The 16,948-nt window shown below is 35.7% G+C and overlaps 1 long non-coding RNA gene across 1 annotated transcript; it reads right to left on the bottom strand.

The window, feature by feature from the left end:
- Positions 1-4,258, bottom strand: LOC130464430 (uncharacterized). Its single transcript, XR_008924842.1, has 3 exons — positions 3,954-4,258; positions 3,163-3,270; positions 1-653 (listed from the first exon to the last, which is right to left on the bottom strand). It is a non-coding gene; the product is annotated as an uncharacterized lncRNA (long non-coding RNA).
- Between the last annotated feature and the right edge of the window lie 12,690 nt (positions 4,259-16,948).

Here is a 16,948-nt window from a genome sequence, read left to right as displayed (position 1 = left end):
ACGAGCTGCTTGCAAGTTACAAATTAACACCTGCTAAACAAACTTTAACTCTTCAAGCAACTTCAAAGATTTAATCACGGGCTTAGATCTCAAAGACACTAATTAAAACTCTTAAACTTAATTAATTATAAAAAAAAATTCGGCAGCACTTCCCTTAAATATGGACAACCTAAAACATTGCTTAGGATATTACGTCAGATTTTCTTTCACCTGCTTCAATTACAACATTCCAACATAACATTTCCCAAAACAACACCAGGGTGTCACTGTGACAACCCACACTTAATGAGCTAGCTACTTCTAATCTCACTTAAACTTGAACCAAACAACTTGACTTAACTACAACTCTAACACGAATATGTAATCTATAAATAATAAACTACAATTAACCCAGCTATATAATCTGAACTCCTCCAACAACTTCAAATAATCAATCACAAGCTTAATCAACAACAATAACCCAAAAATATTACCTAGGTACAATAAATTACAACCAACTTAATAATAAGTTGAGAAAGCTTCGGTTACGACTTTGATAACTAAAATTATCTTCTTAAAACATTATCTGGATTTAGTTGCACCTTGAAATAACCATTAAGCATCTTCTAGCCGATAACTTACTCATGATCTTCATAGTCCTGCAAAATACAACTCTGCCCCCACCAGGACAGGTTCATAGAACAAAATCAGCGGAAATCTGAGTACACGTTATCCAACCTGAAATGCATTTGATAGGTGGCTCAAATAGTTTGTTTTTAGTTTTTTTTTTATGTTTCGTTTTGAAAATCAATTTTTCTTATAAGCACACTTGAAATCATTACTTAATAAAACATTATAATTTCGTTGAAATCTATTTCATCAAATCCTTATTATTCGGCAAACGTTTGTAAAACAATATAATAAAGTTTTATTCGCAATAGCTTCAGACCTTACTTATCATCTCACAGAATTTCTAAATTCACAATTACTTCCATAATAAAGCTTGCAATTTAAGATTCATCTAATTATTCCCATACCGTTAATCATTTCCAACCATAACCTTACTCGACAATTACTCATAACCATGCATGTACCATGTATTTCTCTAAAAGTAAATTTCCCCAAGGTGAAGCTCAAAAATATATATCCATTTACAACTCAATGGGAAACTCATTCGCACAATATTGCCAAAGACATATAATTCTCTTCATAAAATTCTCATGACACAGATCAACTCGCAATACATATTTGACATGATTTCATAATTCAATGCAAGAATAGATAACTTAATTCAACATAATAGTTTTGCAATTGGGGGAAAGTGAACACGAATAGAGAGGGGTCAGCACGACCAACTGTCTCTATATGGTGGGGGTCGTCACCCTCCTGATAAACATACGCTTGCAAGACTTAACTAGGACCTGTCCCTAACTACGGGTCAAGCCCGCTTACCACGAGTAATACTCGCTTCCAAATATGGGTCAAGCCCATTTACCACGAGTCTATTGATATAGCACTTGATTCCAAATATGGGTCAAGCCCATTTACCACGAGTGTACTGATGTAGCACTCGCTTCCAATGTTTTTCATCACCGATGCATGTGAGCACTATGCCACACATACACGGCTACTTTCCCCTACTTAAGCATTTATTATCAATTTATCTTATTCGTTGCCCAAAACTTATTCGCATTCCCTTATTCAAGTATTCGCTTCTTCCTCATTATAGTTCAACTCAGCTTCTATCTTATATAAATCTTTAACTCGATTTCACTACCAAACTCAAGACTCGTTGACTCTTTGAACTTACACTACTCACACTGAAAAGATCTAGTTAACACATGAATTTAGTCTTAATGATTTATTTCTCTGATTAAACTTCTTAACCAACAACTCATAATTTGACCTCAAAAGAGTAACATCCTTAACATAAATTTATTTGAGACGCCAATGAATAATTGAATAGACTCGAAGTATGATTTGGATATAAACATTAAGTTTAGGCGAGCTTAATGTGCCTGAAATGTATTTATAAAACATTTAATAGAATCTTTATGTTAAAACAATTTATTGAATAAGGAAATGACGATTGGTTTCTTTTAGAATTACTAGTTTCAAATACACCTTAATTTAGTCGCAATTTCAAATTATTAAACATTCTTAGAAATGGTTTCATTATTCCTTAAATCAAAATCATTTTGTGAAACTTATTGAAAGAGCTATTTTTCTTTATAAATCAAAACATGTTCACGCTAAAAATATATATTTCAAAGCCTAAAGTGCGTAAGGTATATATATATATATATATATATATATATATATATATATATATATATATATATATATATATATATATATATATATATATATATATATACTTGTAAAACACTCAAATGACTTGGTGTTAAACCCTAGATTAATTAGTTTGAAACACTATAGCTTATTTCCTAGTTAAATTCAAAGTTCAATTCATTATTAAAACTCTTTTTGAACCTGTAAAATATTTATTTGTTTGCAAACAATTGGCTTTGTAAACCCAAAACAAAATTGAAAATATATTTAGTTATATTCATTCTAACTTTTAAGTTCTTAAAAACACTATACCAAAGCTCGAAGCTCGCTTTAGCTCTATAATTCGTAAGTTAAGGAAACACATGTAACTTTTATGAAATTCAAAAATAAAAGCAACCGACTTGGTAGAAACAGTTATAATCCTTGAAATCACTTGATAATATTAGTTTAAGAACATAGCTTTTAGTTATCACGCACATCGTTTAGGAACTTCCATATACCTGACATTAAAACTCTTCCATTGAACTCTTGATTAGAAACCAATGATACTGAGCACACTAAAGACTCAATTTTGCAGTAAATAATACTCTTCTTATAACTCAATTTTGCAGTAAATAATACTCTTCTTATATCCTTAGGGACCTTTGATATACTCAACTCTTAGGGCACTCGTTCTTAGCTCACTCAAAATCTAAATCAGTTTCTTGCTTGCAGTTTGAAACAACAATATCATGTTTATAAATCAATAAAGATTCGTTGAGCAGCTTAATTCATTTGCAAATCAGAGTTTAAAACATACATACATATATGCATATTATTGTTAAATTCTTTTTCATATTCAAGCACACAAAATATAATTTTGAAAACAGAAGTTGGTTGGACAATGTGTACCTTGAATCACCAGCACATATAAACTCCATGAGATACATATTGGATCATCGATCTCCACTTAACTCCATAACTAGCTCTATTCTCTTTATTCCTCTTCTAACAATTAACCTTAATAACCAAAGACACAAATTAATAGCCCATTCATCTAAATTGAATTAAATCAAGTCAATTTCTCTTAGAAATCTTCCAAATTAACCTTTCAGAATTTCAATCTATGCTACCTAAGGTCATAATTGAATCCCTTTTAAAACCTTGAACGATTTTGAAAACTCGATTTTAGAATTTAGATGGCATAGATTCTACTTTAAGAAAACGAAATAGATTGCTCGCAATGGATTAGGATTGAAATCATAATTATAATATTATTTGATTAATAAACTTAATTTGGAAATACTTAATTAAATTTTCATTAAAAACCCTTCTTTGTATCAAGAAACATTAATCTCAATTACTCAAAATAGTATCAAAATCAACTTAATTCAGAAATCAAAAGTCATTTCCAAGTAATTAAAGTGATCATTTAATAATAACTCGGTAAGGTATTTTATAAAGACTACTCAATCAATAAAACCAAACTAGAAAATCTTAGTTACATGATCATCAAGAAGATACTCTAGAATGCGAAATAATAACTTCAGTATTTCAATTACAAAAATAGGAATTACTTAATTAAATTACCAAAATTATTTTCGTAAAATAAAAACAATTAACCAATGACAAATTGATTTCCAATAATCATTTCAATCTAATTGGGCTAAACTAAAATAAATCAAAAAGGAGTTGAAGTATACCCTTGAATTTAAATGGAAAAGCAAGAAGGAAATTCAATTGAAGAAAGAAAATCAACATGGGTGGTTTTTGCAACCACCACCTGCGGCGGCGTCACACAACTGGGACGAGAGAGGGGAGGAGACGAGAGGAGAGAGAAGTTGTGAATCTGCCCCACAAATCAACAACAACCGCATCAGCAGTGACCGACGAAAAGGGGAGGCAGATCGAGCAGTGGCGCGGTGCGGTGGCGGTGCGGCGGCTCAACGGAGAGGAGAGAGGCGACATGGTGAGGGGAGAGAGGAGAGTGTCGGGTGAGATAGAGGGAGTGAGAGAGTCAGTGAGTGAGTGTGAGGGTAGGGGAAAATGAGAGGTCTATTATTTTATTTGATGTTAAAACATTTATCTTGAGGTAAAGCTCAAGAAATAATTTAAAGACTAATTTTAAAAGATAATAATATAAATCCTCAAATTCATTCACCAATTTAATAAAATTCCAAGATCGTAATCTCAAATTGGGTTTAAGTGAAATTCTAATGACACATTTAAGACGATAATTATTCTTAATATTATATTAAGATCTGCTTAAAATCAGGGCTGTTACAATTTAATAAAATAAAATAAATAAGTAAATAAAAATAGCATATTGCCACTAGTTTGATTGTAATAGAAATCTTAGTTTCATAAATAAATTCCTTGAGTACGTTTTGAACTTGAGTCATAAATTATAATCTTGAGATCATTTCAAAGTGGTTTAAGAACGAAAATAAGCTAATAAACATATTTATCATCAACTTAAAAGTTGCTCAAAATCAGGGCAATTACACACAATCCAATAAAAAGCATATCATTATAAACACATTTCATAATCTCATAAAACACATTTCATAAGGGATCGTGGGTGTTAGAAATAGATGTTACCTTAACCGTAGTTTTATACTTCCCGTTTGATGGACCGTTCTTCCTGAGTTCCGCGTACCGATTTCTTTCAGAAGATTTATTGAATTAGTGTCAAACGATAAATAATTTAAATCAATATTTTGAAAATAATATTTTATATATTTTTATTAATTTATAACTTTATAAACCAGTTTAAACATAAAATGTTACTAAATCCAAATTTTAAGTTAATATTGCAAACAATTAGAGTAACAACTATTCTATTATATTAAAAGAAATCAATTTAAAGTGGCAAACTAACAATTACGGTATACTAAAAGCTATTGGGCCATGGGCTTACCTGAAAACATACAAAATAGAACAAAGTTCCAAAGTGGAACTTAGTTCCTGACTTCTGGAACACAAGCAGGGGAGCAACAGGGCACGCACAAAGGAGGGAGGAAGGAAAAAAAATGGGGCGGCTGAGTGGTGGTGACTGGCCGGGAGGCGAAGCGACGCAGCGCCGCAGCAACAACACGCCAGCAAGGCGGTGTTGGTGGTGGTCTCAGGGAGGCGCGTCGATGAAATAGAAGAGTAATGGTGAGTGAAGCCGAGAAGGAGAACAGAAGGGTGGGCGAGCACAGGGACCTACGGGGTTGGTGATCGGAGGTTAGTGGGTGGTCGGTGGTGGATTTTCCGGTAGGAACAGGAGGCGGTCAGTTGGTGGTGGTGGTTGTTCAAAGCTAAAACGAAGGTAATAAAAATGGTGAAAACTTTTTTTTTTTTAAACGGTAAAAGCTTGGTTTTGAAATTAAATTTTCTGGTTAAATGAACAACTATTTATAGGGACTAATGGTGTTGGATGACATAAGAGATGACCTCAATTGAAGCTCCATTGATTGACAATTGTAGAGTTTAATTGATTGACAAATGTGAAAAAGAATTCAGAAATTGATGACTAGGGTAATGAAATTCTGATTAGTGTCATGGAAATTGATGAGTCATATGGAGATGAACAAGGGTGGTGACAAGTAGAAAGTAAGTTTGACTTCCATGGAGAAAAGAAAAAGGAAGTGGCGTGAAGAAGAAGAAGAAATAGGAAGAAAGAAACTGATTTTTGGTTTCTCAATTGAAAATGGGTACTTTGGTAATTGCAAAATGTTAGGAAAAATTTCTGAATTTTACTCCTCTACTTGAACTTAAATTGAAAATAATTATAATTTTTAATCAAATATTATAAAATCAAAATAATAATAATCTTACCATTAATATATTTAAATTTTCAAGTCAAAATAATTAAAATTGGAAGTTCAAAAAGTAAGATTTAAAATGGTTTTGCGTTAATAAAAATAATGAAGCATAATAAATCGAGTTTTAAAAATTCGGGGTATTACATAGTGCCTTAGTAATGTCATGTCCAACCAATATTAAAGTTAGCCTTTTTATTTATTCAGGAGAAGGGATATGGCTAACCAAGAGATTTCTGAAGTGGTTAGACAATCAGCTGAGGTAGTTCGAGACCTAGCTCAAACCAGAGCCAACCCAATGCATGATTTTCTTGAAAAAGAAAAAGGCGCAAGAGTTTCTTGAACTCAAAATGGGAGGTCTGTCTGTGACGGAATACTATTCTAAGTTTATAGAGCTGTCTAGGTTTGCACCTGAAGTGGTGGCAACGGAAGAGCTCAGGGCTCAAAGGTTTGAGAATGGTTTGACCATGGACTTACAGCTGTTGTTGTCTGGAGACACCTTTACCTCGTTAGACACCCTGTACGGAAAAGCTGCTCACCTGTATGGGTTACAGCAAAGGAAGAATGGTAGTGCTGAAAAGAGAAAGGATGGTGGAAGCTCGAATCAAGGGAATAACCATCAGAATCAGGGGAATTTTAAGAAGCACAAAGGAAATGGAAATTTCCAGTTTAGGGCTAACAATGGTGGTAATCGCAACAACCAAGGTGGTGGAAATCAGTCTGGAAGGAATGGAGTACGGACCTACGAATGTAGGCGCTGTAACATGAATCACCCTGGAAAGGATTGTGATGGAAATTTGGTCACTTGTAGATTCTGTCAAAAGTTAGGCCATAGGGAGTATGAATGCTATTCTAAGAATGGAAAGCCTAACCAAGGTAACCACCAAGGCAATAATCGGAACAATTAGAACCGAAATGGGGGAAATGGAGGTGGAAACCAAAGGAACCACCAAGGTAGTAACAATAGCAACAGCAATGGCAACCACCAGAACCATGGAAAGCCTGGAGGAAACCAACAGCAGAATGGGAACCAAAACAACAATGGGAACACAAATGGAGGTGGCTATAACAAAGGAGTTGCCCAAGGAAAGTTGAATGTGATATCTAGGCAAGAAGCGGAGACTTCCTCTGACGTCATAGCGGGTACTTTTTCTATTAATTCCGTTTTAGTTAAAGTTCTATTTGATTCTGGTGCGACTTATTCTTTTATATCAGTAGATGCTTTGGGGAAACTAGGGTTGAAAGAGCCTGAACCAATTGAGGTACCTATAGTCATACCTACTGGTAGTATAGTGAAGTGTACCAAAATTCATAGAGATGTGCCTTTGACCATAGCCAAGACCGTGTTCTTATCTAACCTAATCGAATTTGAGTTAGGAGAGCTAGATGTAATTCTAGGGATGGATTGGTTGGCCAAGTTCAAAGCCAAAATAGATTGTGAGAAGCAGAAGGTTCACTTGAGGTCTAGCCTAGGCAAAGTAGTGTCATATCGTCGTTTTGGTAAGCCTAAGAACATAAGAATCATCACGGCAATGGAACTCGTGAACCTAGTCAGTAAAGGGAACCCAGCCTTCTTATGCAATGTGAGGGACCTAGAGCATATGATCAAGGATCAGCCTGAGGATATTGTAGTAGTCAATGAATTCCTTGATGTATTTCCAGAAGAGATCCCGGGGATGCCTCCCAACCGACCTATTGACTTTACCATAGATTTAGTGTCTGGAACCGCCCCTATTTCAAAAGCACCTTATCGAATGGCTCCAGCATAAATGAATGAATTAAAAGGCCAACTAGAGGATCTATTGGAGAAAGGTGATATTAGGCCAAGTGCATCGCCTTGGGGAGCACCAGTGTTGTTGTGAAGAAAAAGGATGGAAGTATGAGGCTCTGTATAGACTACAGGGAGCTCAATAAGGTCACAATCAAGAACAAGTGTCCATTACCTAGGATAGAAGACCTATTTGACCAACTAAAAGGAGCAGGAATCTTTTCAAAGATCGATTTGCGTTCGGGTTATCATCAATTGAGAATCGCTGACCATGACATACCAAAAACCACATTCAGGACTAGATACGGACATTATGAGTTCACTGTTATGCCTTTTGGGTTAACCAATGCCCCTGCAATATTTATGGACTTAATGAACCGTGTATTCCATGCCTATTTGGACACGTTTGTAGTGGTTTTCATAGATGACATCCTAGTGTATTCGAAGAGTGAAGAGGATCACGCGGAACACTTGAGATCGGTGTTGAGTACCTTGAGAGATAACCAGTTGTATGCCAAGTTCTCAAAGTGTGAGTTTTGGTTGGAAAGAGTTGCATTTTTGGGACATTTTGTGTCAAAAGAAGGAGTGGCAGTTAACCTTGCTAAGATCAAAGCTATTAGTGAATGGCCTACACCCAAGAGTGTGACTGACATTCGTAGTTTTCTGGGATTAGCTGGCTACTATAGGCGCTTTGTGCAAGACTTCTCTAGGATAGCCAAGCCCATGACTACCTTGATGAAGAAGGAAACCAAGTTTGAATGGAGTGACCAGTGTGAGGAAGCATTCCAAGCCTTAAAGACGCGATTGACAACCGCGCCAGTATTAACCTTACCAGATGAGAGTGGTGCATACGATGTGTATAATGATGCCTCTAAGAATGGTTTAGGGTGTGTATTGATGCAGAACGGGAAGGTTATTGGGTATGCATCAAAGAAATTGAAGCCATATGAATCCAATTACCCTACCCACGATTTAGAGCTGGCTGCTATAGTGTTTGCATTGAAGATATGGAGACACTATCTGTATGGTGTGAAGTGTAGGATATTTACGGATCACAAGAGTTTAAAGTACATCTTCACACGGAAGGATCTGAATATGCGCCAACTGTAATCCCCCGTAAATTTATAAATTTTATTAATATATTTTAACGTATAGTTATTTATATTTTAATAGAATTTACGAATTTAAATAATAAATATATAATTAACGTATATTTATTTTATTTTAAGTACGTTCTAAATACTTAACGATTTTTTTGAACCTTATTATATTTAAATATTTAATGTATATTTAATTTCATTTAAATATATTCTAAATATTTTAACGGTCTGTGCAATCAAAAATAATTTTAGAATTTTATGTTGAAAAGAATTTGAATTAGGAACACTCGTTGAATTCGGAAAAACAATCCTAACTATTTTTGGATTCGGTCAACCTCAATTCTAGTCCTAGCCTACTTGGGAAAGCCCAATAGTATAAACCCATAACCCCTTTTCTATTTCACGTAAATCACAAAAATATCTCAAACCCTTCTTCTTGCTTTAGCCTTCACGTGAAAGCAGCAACTCACAAACCTTGCAACCTTCTCTCCTTCTGCCGCCGCTGTCCCCGCCTTTGCCCAGCCGCCGCGCCGCCAGTAGGGCCTCTCACCTCCTTCTTCGTCGTTCTTCTTCTTCATCGTTCTTTCTTTCTTTTCCTTTCGTAGTTCTCACCATTGCTTCCCTCCCCTTTGTTCGTTTCTGATTCTTGCAGCCACCAAGGCCGCCGGACCACCGTCGTCAGTCACGCCGGTAAGCCACCGCATCCCCTTTCTCCGTCGCTCCCTTTTCTTTTCGTGCCATTGTCGTTCGTCCTCCCTCACTCCCTTCCCTTTTTGTTCGGTTTTCGACAGCACCACCGTTGCCGCCTCGTGCACCGCCGCCCACGACAGCAGCCAGCCACCGCCGCTGCCGCCTCGTGCACCGCCGCCCAGCCTCCTTGTTCTCTTTAGTTTGGTTGTTTTTCTTAAACCCTAAGTTATTTAAATGTTTTAATTAAGTTTATTAATTTAATTTATGTTTCTTGAATTAAATTTATGATTTTTATGATTAAGTTATGAAATTTCAGATTATATGTTGTTGAAATTAATTTAATTATTTTCATATTTATTAACTACGTTTAATTTACGGTCTTAATGAAGTTTTATTAATTTAATTCATACTCCTTGAATTTAAATTATAAGTTATCATGATTAAATTATATTTTCAGATTATATATTATGTTTAAATAATAAATTTAATTTTCAGATTATGTAATTGAATGGAAATAAGGAATTTAATTATTAAAGCATGGATTTTTAAGGTTTTAATATTCTAAAATCATAATAGAATGATTATATATTATCAAAGCTATTATTTTTATGATTTTAAGAATGTTGATTATGTTTTGTGGACGTTTGAAATTATTTTATATTGCTGGAAATTTTAAAAAGAGATGCTTTATTGGAGTTTATGATAATTGGTGATCATTAGTGTAGTAATCACTATGTTAGGAGGCTTAGTAGCTAAGTGTTTTCATTGGGGAACGTTCTAAATATGTTTAGGATGTTTTTAGAGTACGTTAGTGTTGCTGTAAATTATTAGAAACTGATTGGGGAATTTTATTGGTTGTTTTAGGCGGAGAATTCTTTGTGGGCGACTTTTGAATTCGTTAAAGTGGCCTATCAGTTTGTTTACACAAGGTACGTACATACCGTGTGCTTGGATGTGTGTTGTATTGAGAATATGATGAATATATTTGTGAACTTGTTTATGTTGGAATTTCATGTTCAATGTCGTTGAATTAATGCGTTGAGCATAGAACTTTATTTATAAGAATTGAATCATGTTAGCATGGAATATTGATGCAAGCATGTTGGTTTTGTGGAACTTTATATTATTTAATATTGGTTTAGATATTTATTGATCGTTGTTCCTCTTTAGATTTTCACTACTTTATAAGGGCCGAGGACCTTGTTTGGTAGTTGAACCTTATACCTAATAAAGGTTTTTAAATATGGATAAAGGAAGGATTAAAATAGTTGGAATTGGCTCTTGGTTGAATGTTGTGATCACTGGTTTAATTCAAAGATAAAAGAAGTTGTGTTTACTTGTTGAATATAATATTTATGTTTGATGAGTCCTAACCAAGTATTAAAAGTTAAGCCATGTAAAGTGAAAATGAGTAGCAATAGCTTTAGACTGTGCACGTCTAAAGTGACGGACAATCAGGAGTTGGGGTCATGGGTAGCCTATGGCTTTTTCTGGGGCCGGATTGATCACCGGTTCTATTTTTATTTAAAAGTCCCTCGATATCGCAGGTCATTGGGGTTTACGGAGTCGCGCCCGTATCTCGTCTTCCTTAGTGAAGAAGAAGAAGTTTCTAGTAGACAACTCAGTCCATTGACTATTTCAATTAAAATAATGTTAATGATACAAAGGTCTAGTTCAGTCAAATATAGTCTTCAAGTCAATATATCTTGATTATCCTTGCTTATGTTTTATTTAGTACCATGTTAGGATTGTTCGTTTAATAGAATCATGTTAGGATTATTATTGATTTAGTATGTAGTACTCAGCTTTGCTGATTACGTGCTTTTGCTTGTGCATGTTGATCATGGCTATGCCTTATTGATCCTGTGATGACCCAATCTTTGGTGAGCAGTCTCTAAGGATCAATAAGCATTATCCATCTGCAGGTTTGAAGATGTTGCATCATTGGGATCGGGAATAGAGAGCTTGTATTTAGTTTTGATTTGCTAAGTTAACTTGGGTTTGTTAATTGGGACTTTAAACTTGTCGTACTATTTATATTTCCTTATTTTCGTTGGATGATTTTTGGGATTAAACCTGTAATCGATTATTTATAAACCTAAAGTTAGTTTGATGTTTTCCGCTGCAAAATTCTGAATAAGCCGTTACGTTTTCACACGGGCGATAATGCCTTGATAATTCTCTACGTTTTATATTAAAATGTTATTTTAGAAAAGAGAGAATTGGCGGGGTGTTACACCAACGAAGGTGGTTGGAGTTAATTAAGGACTATGATATGGATATCTAGTACCATGAGGGAAAAGCCAATGTAGTTGCGGATGCCTTGAGTAGGAAATCAAGTCATAGTGTTAATGAGTTAGTCGTTGCTAACGAGCTGTGTAAGGACATGCAGCGTTTGAAGCTTGAAATAGTAAGTGGTGAAAGCCTTGTGGGAGTAATGAATGCCTTAACCATCCAGCCGTCAATATTTGATTAGATTAGGGAGAATCAGGCAGGTGATGTAAAGTTGGAGCGAATCAAGGAAAAGATTTCGCAGGGTAAGGAGTTATATTTCCGAATCCATGATGATGGAAGTTTGAGGTACAAAGGCAGGTGGTGCGTGCCTCAAAAGTGTGGAGAATTGAAGGAGAAATTGATGAAAGAAGGGCATAATACGCCATATTCTGTGCACCCAGGGGGTGACAAGTTGTATAAGGACTTGAAAAAGGTCTATTGGTGGCCAAGGATGAAAAACGAAGTGGCTGAATTTGTGGCTAGATGTCTGACTTGTCAGAAGGTTACGATTGAGCATAGGAGACCTCAAGGGAAGGTCCAACCTTTAGAGATTCCAAGCTGGAAATGGGACTGTATTTCTATGGACTTCGTCACTTGTTTACCTAAGTCAAAGACTGGGAATGATACAATTTGGGTTGTGGTAGATAGGTTGACTAAGTCAGCAGTGTTTACACCAATGAAGGAAACCTGGAAAATGGAACAACTTGCTAATGCCTACATTAAGAATGTTGTGAGGTTACATGGAGTTCCTAAAAATATCGTATCAGATAGGGATTCAAGGTTTCTTTCGAATTTCTGGAAAAGTGTGCAGAAGAGCTTTGGTACGACATTGAAAATGAGTACAGCCTTCCACCCAGCCACGGATGGACAAACTGAAAGGACTATCCAAACCCTGGAGGACATGCTTCGGGCATGCGTTATTGATTTCCAAGGAAGTTGGGAAGATAGCCTGGATTTGATTGAATTTTCATATAACAATAGCTATCATGCTAGCATTGGAATGGCACCATTTGAGGATTTGTATGGACGAAAGTGTAGAAGTCCACTTTGCTGGAACGATATTAGTGAAACCGTAGTGTTGGGACCTCAAATGATAGAGGACACCATGAACCAAATCCGAACCATCCAATCAAAGATTCAAGCGGCGCATGATCACCAAAAGAGTTATGCAGACTTGAAACGTAGGGATAAAGAGTTCAACATAGGTGATAAAGTGTTACTCAAAGTGTCACCAATGAAAGGTATCATGAGATTTGGAAAGAAAGGGAAGTTAAGCCCTAAGTACATTGGCCCATATGAGATCTTAGAAAGAATCGGAAAGGTAGCCTATAGACTAGCCTTGCCTATGGACTTGCATAGAGTGCATAATGTGTTCCACATATCTCAGTTAAGGAAATATATCCCGGATAAATCGCATGTGTTGCAACCGGAGACCATAGAATTAGACCAAAGTCTAACCTTTGAGGAAAGACCTGTCAAAATCCTTGATAGCAAAGTGCGTAGTACGCGTACTAAAGATGTGAAAATTGTCAAAGTGTTGTGGTCTAATCAAGAATCTGAGGAAGCCACTTGGGAAGCGGAGGACGAAATGAGAAAGAAATATCCCGAGCTTTTTCCCGAGGTTAGTTGAGTTAAGGGGACGTAACTCGTGTCTTTTAAGGGGGGTAGAGTGCGGTAGAATTTCGCGCTTTTTACCTTGTTTTCCCCTATTTTATGCTCAATTTAGTGCTTTCTATTGAATTTTCACTTATTATTGTCCTGTTTAGTCATGTAAAGAGTACAGCAACTTAAAATTTTTGTAAATGAACGTATTGAAAGTCTCAGAAAGTCTCAAGTTTTGAGTTGAATTTTGATTTCCGAACCCAAGTTTCGGGACGAAACTTCTTTTAAGGAGGGTAGACTGTAATACCTCGTATTTTTATAATATTTATAAGTATATTTTATTATATTTATAAAGCATTTTACGATTTATTAACATTTAAATAATATTTAAATGCATTTTATTTAATGTATTTTAATTAATTAGAATATTTATTATTTTAATTAATTACGAAACGAATTTAATTCTTGAGTCGGGAAATTAAATGAGTTGCAAATGATTTTTAAAGCTTCGGGTTTTAAATAAAAAGTCCAATTCGTTTTACTAAACGAGCCTAATCAAAAGAGTTTAATTTAAATCCTAAGCTAGCCCAAATCATTTATTTCCTAAGCCCAACTCAAATCTCCTAAGCCTAGCCCATCAAGGGATTAGGGAGCCTATAAATAGACTCCCCCATCATTAAATGACCCCCTATTTTGTCATAAACCCTTTTCTCTCTTTCTTGCCCAACACTCCTCTTTCTCTCTCCTCCTTGCTCGTCCGGCCCTCGTCCCGCACACGAGTGCCCGCTGCTGCTCGTGCCCCTTGCACGGCACAGCGCCCATCCCCCTTTGTGCGCGTGTGTTGTTGTTGTGTGGTGCTGCCGCTGCTGCCTTCCCTCGCCCAGCCGCACGCCCACACTCCCTCTCTCTCGCCCTCGCGCCCACACTCCCTCACTCCCTTCGCCCGCGCCAGCGCGCGCTGCTCCCCTCATAAGCATAAGCATACATTCATATCATAATCATTTGATCTAACACACGAGCATGGTTGATTCATAACACGTTTACATAAAACATCGTGATTCGTACACTATATTATTCTTAGGTGACTATTGCATTTTCGTTTGCTCTTGCGCTTCTTTGTTGCAGGAATCTTGTCGTTGACTTTCTTTATTCGATTCGTTTTGATTTCGATTTCCGATCTTTTCTTCTACGTTGAATAACTTCGTTGACTACGTTCGTTGCAGGGGTTCGAATCAATCACATGACATAAAATATATCGTTAGACATACGACCTCGTTGCTTATCCTTAATATTTTAAGTCAGTAAATCTCGTAATTTGCGGATAATGCTAAGCCATCAAGCGTGCCTAGCTCCTAGAGAACTTAGTTCAGACTACTTGGTTCCATAGACATGTCATTTTTTCGACTTTCTATTCTCAATTCCATTGCATTCCTCAATCATTCATAATTCTCTTCGATTCCATAACATTCATTGATATCATCAACCTAATAGACAAACTAATTCTTAATAACTTATTTTGGTAAGGTCCTCAAAACATTATATGCAAACCCACTTTCATATTTTCACCATAAATCATGCTCGATTTCACATAATATTCTTGCATAACCTTTAAAATTTTTAGCTTAGCTTCCTTAACAGAGGCATATTAATCATCATTTAGATAGTAGACTTGTGTACTTATAACCACCAAAATATTCATCATGAATAACACAGGAAGATAACCCTAAAATCAATTTCATTCTTAACTTGAACACTTTAAACCTAGAAAAACCTTTACTTTAATTAATGATCCACCACTCGTGAAATACAACCTTATGCTCGTTTGGTACTTGAACATTTATACTATCCTTAAAGATTTCATAACCATAAAAGTTCCTCAAAACAATTCATATCCACAAATTCCTTGAGTTCGCATCGTGCTTAACCTGACTTCTTCCAAGAAAACAGTAATGCTTAAACTTTGCCTAGTCTGTCTAGGGTAGGAAACTCGATAAACATGAAATCAAGGGAAGTTCGGTTCCAGAGTGAGAGAGATAAATTAAAATAATATCAACATTGGCGTCATCTTCGTCTTTCATCATGTAAGCTCTTACATATGTTGGTGGTCGTGATAGAATATGGTTAACCTTAGCATCGTTGCTCCGTCCGTGATCGGTCGAAGTTGCTCCTCCTGTATTCGTGAAAGGTGGTTTAGGACAGTCTCTGACGAAATGATCTTCCCTCCACATCGATAACACGTATTCGTTTCTGCACGACACTTGCTTCCTATTCTTCGGGCATTGCAAAGTTTTGAATAGTTGATCTATCTGGTTGATCCATTTTTCAAGTTCCATCGAATCGGGCTTGTCGTCATAGATTGGTGGATTCGAGGGTGAAATTTTCTCGAATAGTGACGCATTTTCGTTCTCTTTAGTGTCTTTCGTTTGCCGAGAATTTTTGACTAATTCAGTTAACATCGTACTTGCCGTTCCTAATCGTTCCATCATCTCTTGTGGTCTTCTATAGATTGTTCGTCATAAATATCATCATGGAAAATATCATTGTGGACGACGTCGTCGTGAATGTTGCGCTTGTGAGCTTCGTTCGTGGCACCGTTAGTAACCTCGATAGTCGATATTTCGCATAACATATTCAATCAAGAAAACATAAATAAAAGAAGAATAAATCCCTTTAATCCCATTTCTACACTCACACTCATTCCATTTTAGCTTGACTTGATTTTAACATATTCTTTTTAACTTATTCCTTAAAACTCTTTGCTTAAAGCCTATTGAATTCTATTACGTGCAAAACCCGTAAGGTTTAGCACTTATGGTCCAGAACCTTGGCTCTGAATACCAAACTGTAACACCCCGACTTCTATACACCATTAATTAGGTTAATTATCTTTAATTAGCAGCGGAAACCCTAAATTAGTCGGAGCGTCACATGCCGTATCTCCCTCGTGGAAAATACAAGGCGACATAACCTTTTTAAATTTACTGACTACTGCTGAGTAACAGTAAATATACTTAACTTCGATTAATTCTTTACTATTTACATTGAAATCTAAATAAACCTTAATAAGTATTCCTAACATAGATTAAACATTAATATTAACTCAATAATTGAAATTTAACTTAGTGTTTAATTAGTTCGTCCATTATTACTAGTGATATATAATTACTCTTACTATATATCAAATATTGACTTGACTGTCACATCCTCACACTAAGGCATCCCGTAGTCTTCATTGTACCTAAAACATAAGAAGCAACATCGTGAGCCGAGGCCCAGTAAAATACTACCCTAACAACGTAAATTCATTTCAATTCATTTTATTTACTTTGCAAAAAGGAAGAATAGAATATAGTAAATCACTTTCATAAAAGCATTATAATAAAACATCATTTATAACTTGAAACTTTAATAGTTCCCATTATCTTTCATAAACATTAATTTTACTTGGTAACTGACAA

This window comes from Spinacia oleracea, chromosome 6 (assembly GCF_020520425.1).
Source record: "Spinacia oleracea cultivar Varoflay chromosome 6, BTI_SOV_V1, whole genome shotgun sequence".
Classification (NCBI taxonomy): domain Eukaryota; kingdom Viridiplantae; phylum Streptophyta; class Magnoliopsida; order Caryophyllales; family Amaranthaceae; genus Spinacia; species Spinacia oleracea.
This window is presented reverse-complemented; position numbering and strand designations above follow the sequence as displayed.